This window comes from Mus musculus, chromosome 2, assembly GCF_000001635.26.
Source record: "Mus musculus strain C57BL/6J chromosome 2, GRCm38.p6 C57BL/6J".
NCBI classification, from domain to species: Eukaryota; Metazoa; Chordata; class Mammalia; order Rodentia; family Muridae; genus Mus; species Mus musculus.
The window spans coordinates 97452793-97476010 of NC_000068.7; the positions used below are offsets into that span (position 1 = coordinate 97452793).

General features: G+C 38.8%; 1 protein-coding gene across 7 annotated transcripts in view; it reads left to right on the forward strand.

Moving 5' to 3' along the window:
* Lrrc4c (leucine rich repeat containing 4C) overlaps nucleotides 1–23218 on the forward strand; it is a 1313504-nt gene that overhangs the window by 1134624 nt on the left and 155662 nt on the right. For 3 of the 7 annotated variants that reach the window (NM_001363049.1, NM_178725.6, NM_001289744.1), the window contains exon 1: nucleotides 14865–15628. The exons of 3 other annotated variants lie outside the window; for them this stretch is intronic. The gene's annotated coding sequence lies outside the window, so the exon portion shown is untranslated. Of the gene's footprint in view, nucleotides 1–14864; nucleotides 15629–23218 lie in introns of those variants that run through there. One more of the 7 variants, NM_001363047.1, reaches the window with a different exon arrangement.

Genomic DNA, 23218 nt, shown 5'->3' on the forward strand with positions numbered 1-23218 from the left:
ATATAAGCAATATGTATTTGTCTAATAAACAAATAGAACTAGATTAAATTGCTAGTGCTTATATTAAAAATTTCATTTATAATACATTTTTGTGAAGGCAAAAGGAACCTAGATTTAAGGCCTCAGGTTTACATAAATGACAATAAGAAAGAAATGGCATTAAAAAGGGAAGGGAGACCTGAGCTTGGCTCCCTGGGACCCATGTAAAAAATAGGATGTGGTTCCTGGATCCCGCCAAGACTAGTCTGTGCAAGTGAGAGTGTGGACTTCAGAAGCTAACAGCTTCTGGGACAGGCAGAAGCCACAAAGCTTCTGAGGCAGACAGCATTTTGGGCTTCAGACATCCGGGCTCTTTCCCTGCCAGAGGAGAGGTGTCTGCCCCGCCTGGGAGGGCTTTGCCAGAGCATCTGGGGGAGCCATCTTGGTTTCTGGATCCCACCAAGACTAGCCTGCACAGGTGAGAGTGTGGACTACAGAAGCTACACAGATTCTGGGACAAGACCTGCTTCTGGCCTTCATCTTTTGCTAGGAGGCAGACCCGAATGCCAGATATCTCTCCACCTTCCCTGCAAGAGGAGAGCTTGCCTGCATAGAGTGCTCTAACCACTGAAACTCAGGAAAGATCTAGTCTCCCAGGTCTGCTGATAGAGGCTAACAGAATCACAAGAGGAACAAGCTGAAACCAGAGACAACTATAAAAACTAACTCCAGAGATTACTGGATGGCAAAAGGCAAATGGAAAAATCTTACTAACAGAAACCAAGACCACTCCCCATCATCAGAACCCAGCACTCCCACCTCAGCCAGTCCTGGGCATCCCAACACACCCAAAAAGCTAGACCAGGATTTAAAAGCATATCTTATGATGATGGTAGAGGACATCAAGAAAGACATTAATAACTCACTTAAAGAAATACAGGAAAACACTGCTAAAGAGTTTCAAGTCCTTTAAAAAAAAAAAGAAAGAAAAAGAAACAGGAAAACACAACCAAACAGGGAGAAGTCCTTAAAGAAAAACAGGAAAACACATCCAAAAAAGTGATGGAAATGAACAAAACCATACTAGACCTAAAAAGGGAAGTAGACACAATAAAGAAAACCCAAAGTGAGGTAACGCTGGATATAGAAACCCTAGGGAAGAAATCTGGAAAAATAGATGTAAGCATCAGCAACAGAATACAAGAGATGGAAGAGAGAATCTCAGGTGCAGAAGATTCCACAGAGAACATTGGCACAAAAATCAAAGAAAATGCAAAAAGATCCTAACTCAAAACATTCAGGAAATCCAGGACACAATGAGAAGACCAAACCTACATATAATAGGAGTAGATGAGAATGAAGATTTTCAACTTAAAGGGCCAGCAAATATCTTCAACAAAATTATAGAAGAAAACTTCCCAAACCTAAAGAAAGAGATGCCCAGGAACATACAAGAAGCCTACAGAACTCCAAATAGACTGGAACAGAAAAGAAATTCCTCCCGACACATAATAATCAGAACAACAAATGCACTAAATAAAGAGAGAATATTAAAAACAGTAAGGGAGAAAGGTCAAGTAACATATAAAGGCAGACCTATCAGAATTACACCAGACTTTTCACCAGAGACTATGAAAGCCAGAAGAGCCTAAACAGATGTTATGCAGACACTAAGAGAACACAAATGCCAGTCCAGGGTACTATACCCAGCCTAACTTTCAATTACCATTGATGGAGAAACCAAAGTATTCCACTACAAAACCATATTCACACATTATCTTTCCACAAATCCAGCCCTTCAAAGGATAACAACAACAACAACAACAAACAACAACAAAACAAACAAATACAACAACAGAAACCACGTCCTAGAAAAAGCAAGAAAGTAATCCTTCAACAAACCTAAAACAAGAGAGCCATAAGAACAGAACGCCAACAATAACAACAAAAATAATAGGAAGCAACAATTACTTTTCCTTAATATCTCTTAATATCAATGGACTCAATTCCCTAATAAAAAGACATAGACTAACAGACTGGATACACAAACAGGACCCAACATTTTGCTGCTTACAGGAAACCCATCTCAGGGAAAAAGACAGACACTACCTCGCAGTGAAAGGCTAGAAAACAATTTTCCAAGTAAATGGTCTGAAGAAACAAGCTGGAGTAGCCATTCTAATATCGAATAAAATCGACTTGCAACCCAAAGTTATCAAGAAAAGACAAAGAGGGACACTTCATACTCATCAAAGGCAAAATCGTCTAAGCAGAACTCTCAATTCTGAATATCTATTGTCCAAATGCAAGGGCAGCCACATTCATTATAGAGACTTTAGTAAAGCTCAAAGCACACATTGCTCCTCACACAATAATAGTGGGGGACTTCAACACCCCACTTTCATCAATAGACAGATCGTGGAAACAGAAACTAAACAGGGACACAGTGAAATTAAGAGAAGTTATGAAACAAATAGATTTAACAGATATCTACAGAACATTTTATCCTAAAACAAAAGGATATACCTTCTTCTCAGCACCTCACGGTACCTTCTCCAAAATTGACCATATAATTGGACACAAAACAAGCCTCAAAAGATACAAATATATTGAAATTGTCCCATGCATCCTATCAGATCACCATGGAGTAAGGCTGATCTTCAATAACAACATAAATAATAGAAAGCCAAAATCCACGTGGAAACTGAACAACACTCTTTTCAATGATACCTTGGTCAAGGAAGGAATAAAGAAAGAAATTAAAGACTTTTTAGAGTTTAATGAAAATGAAGCCACAACATACCCATACTTATGGGACACAATGAAAGCATTTCTAAGAGGAAAACTTATAGTTCTGAGTGCCTCTAAAAAGAAACTGGAGAGAGCACACACTAACATCTTGACAACACACCTAAAAGCTCTAGAAGAAAGGGAAGCAAATTCACCCAAGAGGAGTAGATGGCAGGAAATAATCAAACTCAGGGGTGAAATCAACCAAGTGGAAACAAGAAGAACTATTCAAAGATTCAACCAAATGAGGAGCTGGATCTTTGAGAAAATCAACAATATAGATAAACCCTTTGCCAGACTCACTAGAGGGCACAGGGACATTATCCTAATTAACAAAATCACAAATGAAAAGGGAGACATAAGAACAGATCCTGAAGAAATCCAAAACACCATCAGATCCTTCAACAAAAGGCTATACTCAACAAAACTGGAAAACCTGGAAGAAATGGAAAAATTTCTAGACAGATACCAGGTAACAAAGGTAAACAGGATCAGGGTAATGATCTAAACAGTCCTATATCCCCTAAAGAAATAGAATCAGTCATTAATAGTCTCCCAACCAAAAAAAAGAAAGAAAAACGAAAAAAAAAAATGCAGGACGAGATGGGTTTAGTGCAGAGTTCTATTAGACCTTCAAAGAAGATCTAATTCCAGTTCTTCACAAACTTTTCCACAAAATAGAAGCAGAAGGTACTCTACCCAATTCATTCTATGAAGCCACAATTACTCTGATACCTAAATCACAGAAAGACCCAACAAAGATAGAGAATTTCAGACCAATTTCCCTTATGAATATCGATGCAAAAATCCTTAATAAAGTTCTCACTAACCGAATCCAAGAACACATCAAAACAATCATCCATCCTGACCAAGTAGGTTTAATTCCAGGGATGCAGGGATGGTTTAATATATGAAAATCCATCAATGTAATCCATTATAGAAACAAACTCAAAGACAAAAACCACATGATCATCTCGTTAGATGCTGAGAAACATTTGAAAAAATCCAACACCCATTCATGATAAAAGTCTTGGAAAGATAAGAAAATCAATGCCCATACTGAAATATGATAAAAGCAATCTACAGCAAACTAGTAGCCAATATCAAGGTAAATGGTGAGAAGCTGGAAGGAATCCCACTAAAATCAGAGACTAAACAAGGCTGCTCATTTTCTCCCTACCTATTCAACATTGTACTTGAAGTCCTAGCCAGAGCAATTAGACAACAAAAGGAGATCAAGGGGATACAAATTGGAAAGGAAGAAGTCAAAATATCACTTTTTGCAGATGATATGATAGCATATATAAGTGACCCTAAAAATTCCACCAGAGAACACCTAAACATGATAAACAGGTTCAGTGAAGTAGCTGGATATAAAATTAACTCAAACAAGTCAATGGCCTTTCTCTACACAAAGGATAAACAGGCTGAGAGAGAAATTAGGGAAACAACACCCTTCTCAATAGTCTCAAATAATATGAATTACCTTGGTATGACTCTAACTAAGGAAGTGAAAGATCTGTATGATAAGAACTTCAAGTCTCTGAAAAAGAAATTAAAGATCTCAGAGGATGGATAGAACTCCCATGCTCATGAATGGGCAGAATCAATATAGTAAAAATGGCTATCTTGCCAAAAGCAATCTACAGATTCAATGCAATCCCCATCAAAATTCCAACTCAATTCTTCAATGAATTAGAAGGAGCAATTTGCAAATTCATCTGGAATAGCAAAAAACCTAGGATAGCAAAAACTCTTCTCAAGGATAAAAGAACCTCTGGTGGAATCACCATGCCTGACCTAAAGCTGTACTACAGAGCAATTGTGATAAAAACTGCATGGTACTGGTATATCGACAGACAAGTAGACCAATGGAATAGAATTGAAGACCCAAAAATGAACCCACACACCTATAATCACTTTATCTTTGACAAGGGAGCTAAAACCATCCAGTGGAAAAAAGACAGCATTTTCAACAAATGGTGCTGGCACAACTAACTGGTGGTTATCATGTAGAAGAATTAGAATTGATCCATTCCAATCTCCTTGTACTAAGGTCAAATCTAAGTGGATCAAGGAACTCCACATAAAACCAGAGACAGTTAAACTTATAGTGGATAAAGTGGAGAAAAACCTCAAAGAAATGGGCACAGGAGGAAAATTTCTGAATAGAACAGCAATGGCTTGTGCTGTAAGATGGAGAATCAACAAATGGGACCTCATAAAATTGCAAAGCTTCTGTAAGGCAAAAGATATAATCAATAGGACAAAAAGGCTACCAACAAATTGGGAAAGGATCTTTACCTATCCTAAATCAAATAGGGGACAAATATCTAATAAATATAAAGAACTCAAGAAGGTGGACTCCAGAATATCAAATAACTCCATTAAAAAATGGGGCTCAGTAGATGGGTCACACGACCCCTAATGGAAGAGCTAGAGAAAGTACCCAAGGAGCTAAAGGGAACTGCAACCCTATAGGTGGAACAACAATATGAACTAACCAGTACCCCGGAGCTCTTGTCTCTAGCTGCATATGTATCAAAAGATGGCCTAGTCGGCCATCACTGCAAAGAGAGGCCCATTGGACTTACAAACTTTATATGCCCCAGTACAGGGGAACCCCAGGGCCAAAAAGGGGGAGTGGGTGGGTAGGGGATTGAGGGGTGGGTATGGGGGACTTTTGGGATAGCATTGAAAATGTAAACGAGGAAAATACCTAATAAAAAATAAATTAAAAAAATGGGGCTCAGGACTAAACAAAGAATTCTCACCTGAGGAATACCGAATGGCTGGGAAGCACCTGAAAAAATGTTCAGCATCCTTAATCATCAGGGAAATGCAAATCAAAACAACCCTGAGATTCCACCTCACACCAGTCAGAATGGCTAAGATCAAAAATTCAGGTGACAGCAGATTCTGGCAAGGATGTAGAGATAGAGGAAAATCCTCCATTGTTGGTAGGATTGCCAGCTTATATAACTACTCTGGAAATCAGTCTGGTGGTTCCTCAGAAAATTGGACATAGTACTACCGGAGGATCCCGCAATACCACTCCTGGGCATATATTCAGAAGATGTTCCAGCCGGTAAGAAGGACACATGCTCCACTATGTTCATAGCAGCCTTATTTATAATAGCCAGAAGCTGGAAAGAACCCAGATGCCCCTCAACAGAGGAATGGATACAGAAAATGTGATACATTTACACAATGGAGCTATTAAAAAGAAATAATTAATGAAATTCCTAGGCAAATGGATGGACCTGGAGGACATCATCCTGAGTGAGGTAACACAATCACAAAAGAATTCACACAATATGTTCTCACTGATAAGTGGATATTAGCCCAGAAACGTAGAATACCCAAGATACAAGATACAATTTGCAAAACGCATGAAACTCAAGAAGAATGAAGACCAAAGTGTGGACACTTTGCCCCTTCTTAGAATTGGGAACAAAACACCCTTGAAAGGGGTTACAGAGACAAAGTTTGGAGCTGAGACGAAAGGATGGACCATCTAGAGACTACCATACCCGGGGATCCATCCCATAATCAGCCTCCAAATGCTGACACCATTGCAAACACTAGCAAGATTTTGCTGAAAGGACCCTGATATAGCTCTCTCTCTCTCTCTCTCTCTCTCTCTCTCTCTCTCTCTCTCTCTCTCTCTCTCTCTTTTTCACATGTGCCTAACATCATTTATTTAAAAAATTAAATATTTTCTACACTAAATTATCTTAGTGCTTGGCAGATACCAATTGACTATATAACCGTGATTTTTGCCTCCATTCACTTATTTTCTATTAATTCCATACAGATTTAATTTTTTAAACTTGTTTAGCTGAAAAATTTGAAGGCAACAATCGTGAGACTCGAAATTCTGTTCTTTTTTTTTTTTTTTTTTTCTCTCATGTCTCTTGTGAGGCTATGCTGGGGCCTAGCAAACACAGAAGTGGATGCTCACAGTCAGCTATTGGATGGATCACAGGGCCCCCAATGTTTGACCTAGAGAAAGTACCCAAGGAGCTAAAGGGTTCTGCAACCCTATAGGTGGAACAACTATATGAACTAACCAGTACCCCCTGGAGCTCGTGTCTCTAGCTGCATATGAATCAGAAGATGCCCTGGACGGCCATCAGTGGAAAGAGAGGCCCATTGGTCTTGCCAACTTTATATGTCTCAGTACATGGATCGCCAGAGTCAAGAATTGGGAGTGGGTGGGTAGGAGAGTGGATGGGGAGGGTATGGGGGACTTTTGGGACAGCATTAAAAATGTAAATGAAGAAAATACCTAATTAAAATAAAATAAAAAAATTTTAAAAAATAGGGAAGAAAAGGGAAGGGAACTTTATTCTTTATTTGTTGAAATTTCATTATTTTGATATTTGCTAAAAATAATCACAAAAGAATCAATGCATAAGTTAGTATAAGAAAGAAATATACATGAGAACTTTAAATGTATCACCTTAAATCAACAAAAATGTATTTTTAATGAGTTGAAATTTGTGGCATAATCTTGTGATTGCCATATCCAGGGATCCATCCCATAATCAGCTTCCAAATGCTGACACCATTGCATATACTAGCAAGATTTTGCTGAAAGAACCCAGATATAGCTGTCTCTTGTGAGACTATGCCGGGGCCTAGCAAACACAGAAGTGGATGCTCACAGTCAGCTATTGGATGAATTCACAGGGCCCCCAATGGAGGAGCTAGAGAAAGTACCCAAGAAGCTAAAGGGATCTGCAACCCTATAGGTGAAACAACATTATGAACTAACCAGTACTCCGGAGCTCTTGTCTCTAGCTGCATATGTATCAAAAGAAGGCCTAGTTGGCCATCATTGGGAAGAGAGGCCCATTGGACTTGCAAACTTCATATGCCTCAGTACAGGGGAACACCAGGGCCAAAAAGTGGGAGTGGGTGGGTAGAGGAGTGAGGGCGTGGGTATGGGGGACTTTTGGGATAGCATTGGGAAATGTAAATGAGGAAAATACCTAATTAAAATTGTTAAAAAAAAGTTGTTATTCCAATGAAAACTTGAATTTCTATTTAAAAATCTCTAAAAAAAAATCACTAAAAATTCATTCTGGAAAATTGTGATTTGAATATTAAAGTAAAGTATCAAGCACACAAATATTGGTGTTCACCAAGATTTTCCTTTGTGCAATGAGACTGAAACCTTGAAGCATTCTTCTTGGTGCTTACCTGTTGCCACAGTATTTACCTAATTTTCAATTAATCGTCTAAAACTAGTATTTCATGGGCTGAGAAATTGTATAAAATCAGTCAAGAGAGTCTTATATAAACTCTATTCTTGTTTTGGTAAATCATATTTTCTTATATTCACCAGGCTTATGTATCAGGAGTATTATTGTTTTCATGTGATAAGTATTTTCAATTTCTTTGTTATTATAATTGAATAAACCACATTAAGGACAATTTTCCTTTTAACAATGCTTTGCCCATTTGGGGTGTTAGAGACCTCAGTTTGAAAAAGTATCTGTTTGCTGTTTAATCATGAGTTTGGTCCTCAAGGACACTCATAAAAAAATGTGATCGATAAGGCACAATTGTGATTTGGGGGCTGTGAAGGCAGAGAAAAGAGCATCTCTGGGCCTCCTGGCTGCAGACTAAATTTCCATGTTCATTGAGAGACTGTCTTAAGGGTATAATGTAGAGAGCTTAAGAACTGAGCAAAGAAATCATCCTCTAACCTCTGATTACGTGTATCCAAACACACAAACACACACACACACACACACACACACACACACACACACACAAACACAAGCACACAAATACACAGCTTTTGAGGATGCCTGAAACCTTCATAAGCTCTCATATTTGCATACACATCTGCAAGCATGCACATTCTTACAAACATGTGCATATAAATACTCAAATACATGCAAATATGTTGCACAATAGAAACTTAGGCACTTAAAAAAAAATCTGCTCTCCTAACATTGAGTCATGTGCTTCTAAGTCGGTACAAGCCTGGAATCACAGGTGTGCTGCTGAATCTTCAGTGTGAAAGAACTGAAGTATGATGTCTATGTGCTTAGTTTCCAGAGAGAACAATGGTGAAGTGGCGCAGAAGACAAAACTATAGTTTCCTAAATCTGCACTGCGGGGCTAATGCTGGAAAACAGCGCATTCCAAAGGAGTTGTTTAGAATCAAGTGCTGATTTAGCTGGATAAAATGCAGCTGTCTTATCAAATTACACAACTGGATTCACACCATCGACTAATTCCTGGTGGAATTTTAAAGATACCTTTATGGGTGATTTTCTTCCCAGTGCAGAGATTCTTAAATTAGACGGTTTTAAAAACAGGAAAAAAAAAAGCCTCAAGTATCTACTCACAAGGATTATTTCTGTTAGCAACTGTAGAGAATGGAATTTGTGCTTTGTTAGGTCTAAGGTCACCATTTCAAAAGAATTCCTAAAATGTAACTGAATCTAAATAAATTTCAAACTGACAAATTGTCATACATTTTTTTTAAAGTTATTTTTTATATGACTTCAAGTCACTCTAATCATTTGTCATGGTACCCAACATATTTTAAATGATGAGAACTCCTCTCATGAACACAACTTCTTCACTAATGTCCTTACTTTACATACTTTTTTTTTGTAAAGAGTAACTTTCTATGGAGAATATTATGCAATATCTAATAATCATTGAATATCAGGGTGAAGAAATTAAATTCAGTTGGCTTCACAGTAAATTTTCTTTTAAAAAAATAATCCATATTTTTAAATGAACGTATCTCTCTTAAAGGATGCTAATGGTCCCTTCTTGCCTTCAGGTCTTTCCACCTACCTTGTTTCAATATTCTTGTAACATTATATAATAACTTATAACATTTGTGTGTGTTGGATGTGTATTCATATGAGCATACATGTACATATCTGCATACATAAAGAGATGCAAGAAGTGTCTTTATCGGTCTCTTTCTCACTTGTTTTGTTAGACATTGATTCTCACTGAACCTTAGTTCACTAACTTGACCATAGTGGCCACTCAGAGAGCTCCAGAGATTTCTTATCTCTGTCTTCCCAGTTCTGGGATTAGAGATGAGTACACAGTGCTTTTCATGGAGATGACATTCAGGTACTAGAAATTCTGCAGCATGCACTTTGCTGACTAAGGCACCACCCTAGTTCCATGAATTATCATTAAATTAGTAGAACTATCTATTGATTTTTTTCATTCAAACAAGTGGGCAGTTCATTTATCAAATCAATAAGGATATATTAAGTAGCAAAGTATCAGACACTGTGGTCTGATTTTTTCCCTTTATCATTCCCTTCTTCATTCTTTCTCATTTGCTTTTCCATTCCCAAACTAATACTAAAGAGAAGTATAATAAACAAACAAACAAACAACAAGAGTAGCAGGAGCCTATCAAGCAACCCCAGTCAGGTCCATAAAGATGAGGAAAGACAGCTAAAGGAGATATTTTCACATTGCCAGGTAGATGGGGTGAATGGGAATTAGTGATGTCTTCCATAATGACAGGCAGTAATAGGAGATTATTAAATCCCCTCTTTGTTGGGATGCATCAAATGACTGTAACATGGGAATGTACACTGGACTGTACAGGCAAGATAAAAAACTGAGACAAATATTAAAATCCAAGAGAGAACAAGCAGTAAATCTAGATGGGGTAAATGCTGCATTTTGGAGTTTCCATCATCAAAGGAATGTATTGGAAATAAACAGCTGTCTTCATATATACTTGCACTTTAGTATCCTCATCTGTATTACTAGAATCTAAGAATATACGCTTGTTGAGATGCCTTCTGGTCCTGAGGCACTGTCTGTGTTATATTGCCTAACAGCACATATGACCATAACAATATAGCATTTAATATTAAAGTAAATTTTAAGTTAATTTAATAGGCTTAATTTATATCAGCTTGTGTGAATTACAGAGGCAAGCTTGATATGATTATTCTCTGTTTATAATATATTTGAGACTAAAAGAGAGAACTCTCAGGTTTTGTTCCATAAAATAATGACTTAGACCTAAAAATATATACTGTGCACTGACAAAATTGCCTATAGTTGTGGAAAATCACTCCTTAAATCTAGTGAGCAACATGATATACACAGTCTTTTTATTTTCTTTATTTTTAAACAAAGTTACTGAATTCATGCTATTTACTGGTTTGTGTTTCTGATTACAAGATGCTGTCCCCTGCTGTTTGCTAAAGATTATACCAGCTCAGAGTCACCAACCCAGAGAGAAATAATATGACAAGTTTATTTGATCTTAACATCAGAAGATCAAAATGTGGACTTCTGTGTATCTATAGAAGAAAAACCACCTTGGGGACATCACCTTCCCTCTGCCCAAGTTGTCTCACTGCAGTGACCTTCATTTCTAGACAGGGCTTTGAACAGAACAGCTGATGCGCTGGAAGCATGAGGATGGAAGGCCTTATTTACTAAGCAATTATTTCTTCTAAAAGACAGCTTATGAAGGATCTTAAACCCATGTATCTATTAAGCATAACTGACATCCCTGATGGATTTATATATAAACACTTGTGTGTCTCAACTAAGTTTGCATGTGTGCTTTTAGGAGCGTTCCCTTGCTGAGTCTTTATTTCGGTTCACTTTAACGAAGACCACCCAGCAGTATAAAACAGTGCCATCTCTACAGAACTACAAACTCTCCTCCGGGGAACCACACTGATAATAAGAGCCAGTGTGTTCATGACTGTTTTCTATATGACAGGCTGCTCTCTGTGTGACCGGAAACTTGAATTCATGGGAAATTAGAAGAAGTGAAATTGACTGGATCTGGGTTCAATATTTGGCTGTCATTTACCAAGTATATCATGACATTTCACTTTGCCTGCCTTCAAAATCGTTCAGCTGTTTGAATATTAAATAAAGTGATGCATAAAAGAGGCTGCAAAACATCATACAGAAGCGTGATTAATAATTGACTATGAATGCAAATATGAATATCAGATGACCAGTTCAGTGTCGTGTAGAGCAAATAGGCAACTTTGGTACTGTAGATAGGCAATGAGACACTAAGCAGAACTAGGACATCTTCCTTGATTCTCTACTTAGCATCATTCCTTCCTTTTATGTCACTCAAGAGAATACTTAACTCTGAAGGGTGATAAAGGTGTCTAGTAACAGCTGGTATACCTCGGTTTGAATTACCATACTGTTGATCTTCCCTATGCTGTCTATTTCCCTAAAAAGAATTCCTAATACCTTTCAATTTACTTTTAAAAATGGGGGGGGGGCAACTTCTCTGAACCCATCCAGAGCATCTAGGGAAAGAATTTTCCAATGTTTCCCCAGTGAGTAAATGATGCTTGACCAACACAAACTGACGTTATAACCAGTGGCTTACTAGTGTTTGTGAATCAGGCCATGTAACATCTTTTTAAATATAAAAGCATTAACTCCTTCACAAATTCACATTGTACATGTGTAACAACTACATCAATGCTCTCACAAACCTATTGAGAAACCATAAGCAAATGAAGCTGAATCTGCGACGAGGGTATTTTCCCTTGCAGGTGATGACATCTGAAATCCATATTACCGCTTCTCCTTCGCCTTCAAAGAAATGTATAGATATACATTTTTGAACTCCAAAGAACTAAATATATAGGGGTTTGCATATAATATAAAAGGGAAAAGAACATTTGTCATGAACTTGGATAGGCCTTTGATATCCCTGTAGTAACACAAAAGCTCTTATCTTATTTCCCAGCCATAATTTTTTTTAAACATTTGCACACTCTGTTTGAGCCAAGAGTGGTATCTGATATTTGGAATGTTATAAAACAAAACCACAAACACACACACACACACACACACACACACACACACACACACACACACACACAAATCAGATGACCAAATACACCATAAAAAAAGGCCCTAGGAGAAATGAAACAAAAATATTTATTTACCTTCACTTTCAACAGGCACAGTCGCTAATATTTATAATCATCACTTTAAATTTCATTTGACCTCATATCTCAAATATGCTTGGGAGACTTAAAAATGACTGACTGTAGCTAATGGAAAGAGTTTTGTGATAATTATATACCAGAGAAAAATGTCAAAATATGTAACTATTTTATCATTGTTCTATGGTCCCCGCTTCTTAGGAAAGGCAGTAGAGGTGAAATTTGCCAAGTGCTCTTCTAACACGGGGTGATGGAAAAGCCCACATTCAGGAGCGAGGGATGCTGGAATTGAGTTGTCAAGCTGTCCCGAATGTCTTGTACAAACTGAACAGGCCAATTTACTGCAACACTGCCTAGACTGAAGGCTCCTATCTAGCCTTTACACTTGTTTCCTCCTGGAGAGATTACCCTGCTCCCCCAAGCTTTCCCTCCCTGGCAGCTCCTGACCTACCCTGGATTCCTCCTGAAAAACCAATTCTCCAAAGGAGAGCAGTCTTAATCCCTACCTTGGGACCAGCGTGCTGGACTTCCCAGAGAGGCTCCTACCATCAATCTGAAAGGAAAAGCTTAGTGTTTGTTGATAATTTTTAAATCAAGTGGTGAATTGATTTCAATATATTCTCTTTTGTACCTTAAAACTCTCAGCTTTCGGGATGAAAACCAGCAAGCTTTAAAAAAAATAAAAAATAAAAATAAAATTGACAACTCCCACACAGCCTGAATTGCTTTTTCTGATTACAAGCCTCGGACGCTGAGGGGCTGCTTTAAAACGGCGTTTTTCCGACTCTCCCCTCCAGGTGGCAGCAGTGCTACACCTCAGTGGTTCCAATCCCTTTTTCCCTGACTTCAAGTGTTAATGCAATTGACCAATCACTGCTAAGATGATGGGAGGTAATTGGGTAATTGTATTTTACTGATCTCTAGCGGAGAAAGGGAAAGGGAAAGGGGCAAGAAAGAGGGCCAGAGGAGGGGAAGGGACTGCAGTCCTGGAACGCTTTGGGGAGTCAGGACCCTAAGTAACAGGACCTGGCATTGGTGGAAAGTCTAGACTGGCAGACGCTGCCAACCGCTCAGTGAGCGCTTTCATTTATCTGGGAAGAGAGAAGAGAGAGGAGAGGGAGAGAGTTCACCGCGAAGTGGATGGAAGGGGAGCCGGGACTATGGCACTGAGACCGGCGCAGAGCAGCTGCGCGCCCGAGGACGAATCTCCTCCAGGAGGACCAGCGGGCGTCGGGAACGGCTGCGCACAGAGGAATCAACTTGTGGCTCCAGACCGTCCCCAACGCAGCTGGAAATGAGATCAAAGCTGCAGTTTCATTCCAGAAGGATGAGAGGAGCCAGTGATTAGAGAATTTTTTTTAACCCTCTTCATTCCTGTTTCGTTACCCCCCCCCCTTTTTTCTTTAAATATATTTTTTGAATATTTTTTTTTCCTTTTTAAAATTACCTAACACCACGTCAGCCCCTTCACTTTGTTTTCCCTGCTTGAAATAAAAGCCTAGCCTGAACTTCCACAACCTTGGGGACTCGAGATCTACTGCTGGATGATGGAGAAGGGGACACCAGTGCTGGCAGGGGCCGCTGGCGAGGGACCGCATCGAGCGTCTCTCCGGTGATCCCTGCCCTGATCGCCCAGTTCAGCTATACCTGGAGGACCTGTACCCAGTGCTGGGAGTGGGGGAGGGGACCCAGTGAAAGCCACCCAGAGCCTTAAAAAAAAAAAAAAAAAGTAGCTGACCGGGGGCGGAACGGGTTTGTTCTTGACAGCTGACGGAGCCTTGAAATTTTCCTCCTCTACCTCCGCCCCCTCCCCCGCCCCTGCCCCCCGCACTCCATTTAACGTGAGATTATGAAATCGCAGAGGCGGTGGAGGGAAGGCGACGGGATCTAACAGGGAGTTTGGAGGGGCGAGGGGGGAAGGTGGCTGGGTGGCTGAAATCAAAAATCCAATTGCGCACTGGGTTGTGATGAGAAATCTAATCAGATCTTTGACGAAGGGGCCGGCCGGAAGGGTAGCCGGTGGGGGCAGTTGATCCCTAAATTCTCCGAAGGGAAAGCTGGGGAAAGGAATCGAGGATGTAAAGACAAGACTTTTTTGTTCTTCTTTCTTTCTTTCTTTTCTTTTCTTTCTTTTTTTCCTTTTCTTTTTCTTTTTTTTTTTCTTTCCTTTTTTTTAACCCCCGGAGGAGGTGGCTTTTGGGTGCCTTGCTAAAATGAAGGATACGGGACGCAGCTCTCTCTTGGAGCAGAACGCAGAGGATAAGGTGATGGTGCCAGAGAGAAGAAAGAATGAAGCTTTTTCTTGTGAGACCTGGATCGTAACATAAATGTGTATATGGCCACACGGAGAGCATTGGGGGGAAAAATGAAATAAGCTGATGTCAGACCTGCGGGGTTTGGTGTATTCTGACATAAATAATCATAAAATAGCTGTCCCCCTCCCCCAAGGATGTTTGGAAATGAAGAACTGAGGATCCACAAAGAAAAAGTGTGCTCATTTTTCTCTGTAAAAGAGAAAGTACGCCAAGGAGATATTTTTGGAATGAAAAGTTTGGGGCTTTTTTTAGAAAAGTAAAGACCTGATATATATATATTTTTTTTTCTTTTGGAATTTCCCACAAGAGGAGAGGAAATTAATAATACATCTGCAAAGAAATCCCACTGAAGAAAAGTTGACCGTGGAAGAAGGAAGCATTGATTGGGAAAGAAATCAGCAGAGGACCCTTGGATCAGTGCCCGTGTTGACTAAAATTGAAGGATAATTGCAGTTGGATTTTTTTTTCTTCACCAACCTCCTTTTTTGTGTGTTTTCTTTCTCGTTTTCTTTTGGTGTCAAGACCGTGCATTCTTTCTTGTTCTTAACCACCTGGATTTCCCTCGGGATGTAGCTGTGCTGAAATACAGTGAGTGATCCTAATTTTCTTATTTATCAGGGCAGAAATTGTTCATTAATTTAGTGTTCTGGTTCTCTTTCTTTCCCCCTCCCCCCTCACTGTGGTTTTTTCAAGGACCCGGCTATTGGGAACAAGAAAATGAGGGACAGGGTGGCCCACGCAGTTGTTCCATCAAGCTGTGCTCACTGATAAGCTGGACTGCTATAATGATGCAGGTTGTCTGCATTCTACGCAAATGCCTTTGCAAGTGTTCAGTATGGAGAAGAAGGAAAGAAAAAAAAAGCTCTCCATGAAAGCTGCTGCAGTGTGGGGTGCGGATGCTAGTGATTGACACTCTAGAATGCATTTAAGTTACCAGGAAACCCCAGAGTTAGCAGCACAAATGTTGGCTATTGGAAATCGAAGGGGCCCAATTTAAATTTCATTATCCAACCCGACACTGCAGATCAACAGAAGTATTAACACAAAACTAAGATACTCAAGCAGGTGAAGGATGGCTTCTGGCTAATTCATAACAGGGAATTGTGCGGTGGCAGAGGAAGTGGTAGAGCGCTTCCTGCACTCCCTTGTCTAAATGTGGTCTTTGCATCCCTGGGGGCTTCAGTGATGAAACTGTGACTGAAACAAGGAGGACCCATTCACCCCACCCCTTGTAACTTCAGACTCCCTTGGTTTTCAGAGAAGTGGCACTCAGATTGTAAAGGACCTGAATATTTAGCATAGGCTTTGTGAGGAACCCTCCAAACACCACTAAGATACAGCTTTTGAGAGAAAAGGCAGACATTTACCGTCCTGCGGTAACTTAGAAAGGAATACCAAAGAACAATTTGTGTGTTGAGTACCAAAGCTTATCATGGACCAAGTTTGCTTTGAAAGAAAGAAGTCAATGAAGACAAACAAACCAACAAACAAAAGTAAATAATAATTAAATAAAAGAGAATGTTGCATGTGATTTGAGAGGCTGGGACCTACAGGATCACCTCCCCCTCCTCCACCTCTGTCAGAGTCTTAGAGCTTGTCTGCGATACAGAAATGCTTTCACCCCCACCTATGACACCCACCTCTCTCTGGAGGCTTCGATTAGAACCATGAACTGTCAGGTAACTTTAGAACTATATCACACAGGCTAAGCAAAGAAGAAACTGAGGCCAGGAGAGAAACCATAATTCCTTGGTTAATGACCAAACAAGTCTGAGACAGATGACTCACACAAGCCTCAGAGAAGCAGACAAGTTTTGAATCCAAACTAGGAAGAAATCTGGCACATATATGAGGCTCACAGCTGCCATTTTTATTTGGGAGAGAAAGGCACAGTGATCTAGAGATGATGAAGTAAACTTCTGTCAGTGTAGACAACAAGATTTCTAAGTGCCAACATCCCTCTCCTCTCCTCTCCTCTCCTCTCCTCTCCTCTCCTCTCCTCTCCTCTCCTCTCCTCTCCTCTCCTCTCCTCTCCTCTCCTCTCCTCTCCTCCCCTCCCCTCCCCTCCCCTCCCCTCCCCTCCCCTCCCCTCCCCTCTCCCTCTTATCCCCTCTCCCTCTTATCCTCTCTCCCTCTTATCCTCTCTCTGTCTGTCTCATGGTTCACAAAACTCTGGCTTTAAAATATTTAAATCCCAGAAGATCCACAAGTCTGAAATATCCCAAAGGAGATAGAAGGCAGCTGCCTCCTGAGTGCCCTGTTAGTGCTGGGCACGTTTATTGCTCTGAGTGGTAGACTCTAGAGAGTCATTAAGGATCTGTGGAGTTAGATTTATATTAGAGAGGTGATAATAGAAACCAGAAACACTCTGCTAACAGCATCTATGTCTGTTCTTTCGCTCCCATCATCTGTTCTTATCCTTCTTGTTATTCCTTAACTAAGGTAGCCTACAGCAAAGCACTTCCCTAATTTATTTCTCTAGGCACATGTTTCCTGTTGGGAAACACAGATTCTGTAGGAATTTACCAACTTATGAAAACACATGTGCAAATTATTTTCCTTGAGAACTTTATGGAGGCTTCTATATATTTCTCCCTCCCTATCCCTGTCCCTGTCCCTGTCCCTGTCCCTGTCCCTGTCCCTGTCCCTGTCCCTGTCCCTGTCCCTGTCCCTGTCCCTCCCCCTCCCCCTCCCCTCTCCCTCCCCTCCCCCCTTCTTCTCCCTCTCTCTCTTTCTCATCTTGTGTTTTGTGTGTGTGTCTTTTAGTCCTTTATGATTTGCATGGTTATTGTTGTTAATTCACCATTCTTGATCATGTAACAAGTCAAGTTATACAAAGTTGTTGATCCTCTGCAACTTAGTGCAACAAGCACAGAAGTAAGAAGAGAAGAAAATGTCTTGAGATTTTCCTTACTTTATAGTTCAAGTACAGGCTTTGTCTGGAAAACTTGCCCTGCAAGTATGCTGTGTCTGCTAATCAGGAGTTTTGGTACTATTCATCTTTGTTTTCCATAAAACTTTTCTCAATACTGAACACTACTCCCATTCGACCACAAACTATATTTTTCTGTTCAACCTTGTCATGGCTTTTCTGTCCCTCTCCCTCCTTATACAAATAGGTAGATGTTGCCAAGAGGAGGGAAGGAAGGGAAGGAAAAGACAGTCTATTTGAAATCTGTGTCAGAACAAAGCTCCATCTCCCTGACAGGACCAGGTATTTAAGGTGTTCCTTGTGAGTGAATTACTTTGCCAGCATCACACTTGGGTGCCCAGACTAAGCTTGGGAATCCCCTTCTTTGGCTTGGGAATCACTTGGCTGTACAGTATCCACAAGTTTTTCATGGGATAGGAAAGAAATCCTGGCTATGGTGGAGTTGAAATCCTACCTAATGACTGCTTCAGCTCAAGTTGGCCACTCAGTGTATTTGTGCTAGGTAGGTAAACATAGGCACAGAAGTCTACTAGGGACCACACACCCAGAAAGCTGCAGGTTAGCACTAGTTTTAAAGGTATTTCAAATTTCTTCCTCCTGTAATCTAATAGCTACACCCTTTGAGCAATATTTTAAATTTCCCCGTCCCTCATCTTTTTTCTTTTGCTTGTGGGTTGAGAATAACGTCTAACTTGTTGATAAATTATACTTGTTTTGTAAATTATAAGTGATATTCTGGAAAACCTCAGCCACAATAGTCTCTCTCAGGGTGGATGTCTGTCTGTCATGGTCATTCTTGAGTTAATTCATGTGTATCTACTTTCTGAGGATGAATGAAGTGTGACCAAGTACTTTAAGGGTCTGTTGGTTAAGTTCAAGCACAGTGACCGTGTAGTTTAAGGTTTCCCTTACCAGAATGGGTTGTTTAAAATATATTGCATTATATATATATATATATATATATATATATATATATATATATATACTGCTGTTTAGAAAAAGAAATCTGAGCCAAAAAATACTTAAAAGATAATTTAGGCATAATGAAAGAATGATTTAACTACACCTATCATGTTTTCTACTTTCAATCTTAAAGTTTCATAAGGTAACCTTGGACTTTAAGTGTCCTCTGGTTACATATGCAATCATCTTGTTCTGGAATGCATAAATAAAGACAAATGCCTTTGCAAATATATAAATTTAAATGAAATAGTACATCATTCTATCACAGCACTTAAGAGCCCGAATTTCACTCCCTTGATGGGAGGGCTTCCTATTCTGATGTGTAGGCTCAATCTGAGAATGGTAAAAGATGAAGGAAAAGCCATAAGTAAGTCTTAATAATTTTCCACTTGTCTAAGCAGTGGGTCTTCACCATGATTTGTTGTTTGTCTACGATAGTAGTCCTATACTCTGTCCATGTGCTCAGTGGACGTCCTTAGAACTCTCTTCCCTTTAATAATTACAAAACAAAGCCCAGTTTTTAGTCATAGTAACTGATGACATCAGCATCATATTGGCAAGCTGTGTATAATAATACTGTCAGCTTGGTGTATAGCTTACTGGGTTTTGATTACTGAACTTTCTAAAGCACTTTAAAATCTGGCAGGGTTTGGAAAGGCCTCCTAAGGTTCATCGTTCTCACTTTCCATTAACACAAATGAAAACCGAACATGAAAAATGTTCACCATTTGGTGCATCTTATATTTTTGTGTGTTTTCTAAAATTAATAAAGAAATCAGGCAGAATTCAGATGCTTTTGGTCAAACTGAACTCAAATAACTTCACTGGGACACATGAATTATACTTAGCATTTAGCCTATTTCAACCAATATGCTTATCTGTAAATTAGAGATAACCACATGAAGCTGTCTAGCAGAAAAATTGAATCAGGTTTCTTTATGTCATGTACTATCAGCATTCAATAATTCCATGTTTAAATTAACCATCTTTGGTCTATAATCAGGTAATGTGTGGAATAGAAACAAGAGTAAAAATGGGTTTTTGTTGAAGGAAAAATCTTGACTACAATTCACTTTGGTAACCCAGACAGGATTGAATTTGGTGTTAATAATGACATCTTGACACACATAGCAGTTACCTGGGATTCATGATCCTCAGTTGAGGAGTTGCCTCATTAGATTGCTATGTTGGTGGGAGTGTTTCCTGATTGATATAGAAGAGCACAGCCCACTGCAGGAAGTACCATCCTTGAACACATAGTCAAGGGTTGTATTAAAAAATGTAGGCTGAACCATAGGTACCAGACCAGTAAGCAGCATTCCTGGTTTCTGTTTCATTTCCTTCTGCTTGGTTCCCACCATGATTTCTGTCTTGACTTCCTGGATTCAAGGACTATAACCTACAAACTAAAGTTAACAGGTTCTTCCCCAAAGTGCTACTGGTCACATTATTTATGGAAGCAAAAGAATTACCCACCAGTCATACAGCTTTCAAGCACACTTGGTCGTATCTCAGTGAAATAATCAGTCATCAAAAGCTGTGAATATACTTTGTGGATTGTGAAAAATATACACTGTGTCCATGTATACTTTGGCTGCGTTGGCCAGAGGTTTATATCATAGATAACAAAAATTGATTTGTAAGTAATATCTTAGAAGACTCTAGGGTGAAGGGAGGCAGATTAAGAATTTATGATGTCTTCATTTGGTTCAAAATTATTTTACTTAATAATTATTGAATTGATAGACAAAATTCAGTCTGTGGCTGAAATAATGAACTAGGTACTTTCTCTGAGGGAATAGGCTGTGTTTTTCTCTGTCGTGTTCTCAGAAACTCATACCCACATGCAAAAATTTCCAGTCTTTTGATACCTAACTGTGCTTCATTTAATCATCTCCTATAATGAATTCAAGTACATGTACACAACATGTACATTCTTGTGTACACACAAACCCTTGAGAATGTGTGTGTGCGCTCACACACACACACACACACACACACACACACACACACACGTGAAAGATTGTTCCTAATAATCTACAGGAAGTTAGTAAAAATTCCTCATGATTGTTCTGACTGGATACACAGAGAGAGGGAAAGAGAGGCTATCTTTTATTGAAAATACTGGTCTGAACATTATGTGATCCAGTAGATTTTTCTTATTTTTGATGTTGTCATGGGTGGACTGGTGATATTTGGAATGTCTCATACTAGCTCCTTTGTGCTTACAGTCACTTCTGTTCAGTAACATTTAACACAGTGGTAGTTCAAGCACTAGGAACCTGGTATTGAGTTTATAGTTATCTACCTAAGAATTCATGATTGCTGGTAATTAAGAGCATATAATGCCTGATAGTAGGAAATTAGTGATGAAGAGGTGAATGGAAGCATCAAGTCGTTTTCATTTGCAGGTACAATGGTGAAAGGGAAAAGAAAAAAAAAATAAAGGATGTTCAAATACCTCATCATGACTTTAGAATAGAAAAATACCATGTTATAACTCTGTTTTAGCACCTGCTAGTTATTTTTCCCTAAGTAGACAGTTATACCATATACATCTCAGTTTTCCACATTGTAAAACTGGTTACCCTTTTCTTTATCTTTATAGTTGTGAAAACTAAGATATATATATATATATATATAGTATAATATAGTATATATATACAGTACAGACCCTTGGACATTAGTCAAACAGAGAGGACAGTAGTACCTCACTGTGTATTCTATGAAATCCAGTTATTTTCTGTGGTAATGAGAACATTCAGCATACTATTGAGGGTTGTATTGTCTTTTATCTAATGAGCATAAAAATATAGAAATGTTTTGGCAAGTTTCCTATCAAAGTTCATAATAATACTTTCTTTTTATATTTATAAAATATCAGTAAGATCATAACGAAGGTTGTACATTATATATCATATATCATCTATATGATATATAGCTATGCTTCTATTTCAATTTTGGTGCAGGTTTATGGTAGATTCCTGTAGTTATCTAAAAAGCCACATTTTTGGAAGTTTTGGATGTTATTAAATAATGACAATCATAATTATCACTTGGGAGCCATGTAATAAATACCAGACAATATGTTGCAAATAAAAATTTTCACTTTTACTATCACTTATGGAACAGAAACAATCAAAAATAGGGTAATTTTGAAGATGTTTCCGCAATTGGAACGTGAGGCACTTATCGTCACCAAATATCAGACTCAATGTATTAAACATATTGTCTTGGTAACAGCCTGGCAGCATACGACCAGATGAGCCTGGGAATGTTTTAATTGAGTTTGGAATATCGTTTTCCTCCTCCTACTTCAGTCACATAACTTGCATATTTTTATCAAATCTCAATCATAGCCGACTGTGTCTTTAAGAAAGTGATCACTTCTAAGAACGATTCAGGAAAAATTATGTTAATCCATCTAGAATATATATGGAAGAATGCTTTTTAAAATATGTATGCTATTATCTGTAAACACGGGAATAATATCAACGCTCATAAGAATGGTCTTTAGATAAGAATATCTTTTACACAAGGTAATCACATGAATGAGACTTACCAAGACTTAATTACATTACAGTTGAGTTTGATACCATGCTTACCCCTGAGTTCATGTAGGTATTTCAGAGGTTTGAGGATTTATTTTTCAAAGATTAGTTTTATTATTCATTTTACTTTCTCCTCCTCTTCCTCCTTTCTGATTAGGATTTCCTCCCCATTTCTGAGAGCTATTTACCTAGTTCATTTGGAGACACCCAATTCTATTCCTTAGCCATAATTGTACATGGAGAGACCTAATCAATCTCCATAATCAATAACTTTCTTACTTTCTTGGATCTCATGTTGGCTTCATAAACTTTCTACAATTGAAATTGATTGTTTTCCTTCCAGTAACTTCTGAATCTAGAGTTTCCAATACTTATAGCTCTTTAACCTTCTTGTCCAAGCAGTAATCAAATTCAATTGTTAGCTTCTGTCACACAATTTCCTAGATTCCATCATTGTGTTTAACAATACACTTTTCTTCAGTGTAGTTTGTCACTCATTCTCTTACAAGCATTATTCTAAGAATAAAGCTTTTGTTCTATAATCTGTGAGTATCTTTGTAAACTGAACTCCATGCTTTTCTCCTGATTGTAACCAATTGACCAGCATGGTCATACCTTCTCTTGTCTTCCTGCTTTTCTAAAAATTTCACTCCTCTGGAGATCTGGCTAGCTTCGACTTGAATTTTGTAGCTGACACATGACACTGGCCAAGCATATGCTTCATATGTCAAG